Source organism: Echinops telfairi, unplaced genomic scaffold (assembly GCF_000313985.2).
Source record: "Echinops telfairi isolate 266 unplaced genomic scaffold, ASM31398v2 ScPeMD7_9;HRSCAF=40, whole genome shotgun sequence".
In the NCBI taxonomy this organism is placed as follows: domain Eukaryota; kingdom Metazoa; phylum Chordata; class Mammalia; order Afrosoricida; family Tenrecidae; genus Echinops; species Echinops telfairi.
This window is the reverse complement of record NW_022103906.1, coordinates 29,200,608-29,202,071: the sequence shown is the minus strand read 5'-3', so window position 1 is coordinate 29,202,071 and position 1,464 is coordinate 29,200,608.

The following is a 1,464-nucleotide window of genomic DNA, read 5'->3' as shown; positions in this document are numbered from 1 at the left end:
CGGGCCTGTGAGGGCCCACATGCCCTCGGTCTCTTGACTCCGGGGATTCTCCCATTGCGCACGTGTGAGTTTTCAGCGCCCAGTTGTGAATCCCAGTGCAGCTTCCACACAGCTCGGCACGCTTCCCAGAAATAGCGCGTACCCTGCTGAGAACGTGCAACCTGGAACGTTCCCTCTCCGTCATAGAAACTCACTTGGATTACACAAGTGCTTCTGCAACGCGAACTCTTCCAGCACCAGGAAGCACGAACCGAGGCTTCCCCTACTCCAGAAACCGAACATAATCATCACCAGATATAATTTTGTCTTTTAAGGGGGAATAAGTAACTCTCTCTAATTTGCTATTTTAACCTTTTTATTTACCATTACTGTTCCTCTTCATTTCGTCCTCTGGATTCAAGTTACCATCTGGTTTGTTTGTTTTTTTTTAACTTCAGTACAGCTTCTTTCCCACCACTTTTATGATCAAATACATATTTTATTTCACATTTCTCTGTTACAGGCCACAGAATAGAGTTAAATGCATACTTTATAGGCTTGCTTTTTTAAATGGTCAGAGAAGAAAGTACAGTTAGGCATTCCTTTGTCACTCACTACCACCCAATCAATTCTGACTCACAGAGAGCCTTCAGGACAGGGTAGAACTGCCCCTGTGGATTTCTGAGACTGCGACTCTTTATGGAGTAGCGTATCCAAGGTTAAACGCTTAGCATCCTGGTTTGCAGAAGGGTATGGATGGTGGTGACAGCAAAAAATCCATTTACAGAGTCCCTATATAGATTGAACCTCCACTGAATGGTTTCTGTTCATTAACCGAAGATGTAGATAATCCCTTAGGCAGAACACCTAGGAGAGTGTATTGCCTCCACCCGGCTCTGGCCAGTCCAGGGAGTGACAGTCTTCCTCTTTGGGGCTGGCCTAGGCGTGTCCTTGATGGTGGTCACCCTAGTGGGGAAGGTACAGGGGATCGCATACCCTATCAGTTTTATCCTGACTGCCTTGGTCAGAAAGCCACAGGCCAATCTTGTAAACCCTTTTATCTAACAATATATGGGTCCCAATCCTAGCCCCATTCCTGTTTCAGTAGTCAGACCTGTAACTGTGCTGTATTGATCTGCCACCAATCAATTGCTTGTGAGTTTCCTTTGCCCACCTCGGACCTTTTAAAAGCTGTGTATCTCAAAGAACCCTTGGATGCCACTGGGCCCCCGTGTTGGTGGTCTCCCTTATCTGATGCTGTGCTGTTGCCTTTGTCTCTTTTAAGACTTGATACATGTTCTCTTTAAATTATATTCCAGATCAGGTCCCTTTTGTGACAGAGAACTAAACAGTAGGAAGTAGAACAGCTGACCCGTAGAAAGCCTCATCTTTCTCCCAAGGAGCACTTGGTGGTTTCAACAGCTAGCCAGTCCAATGCATAACCCACTAAGCTGCCACCAGACCTCCTCCTAATTACCTCCACAG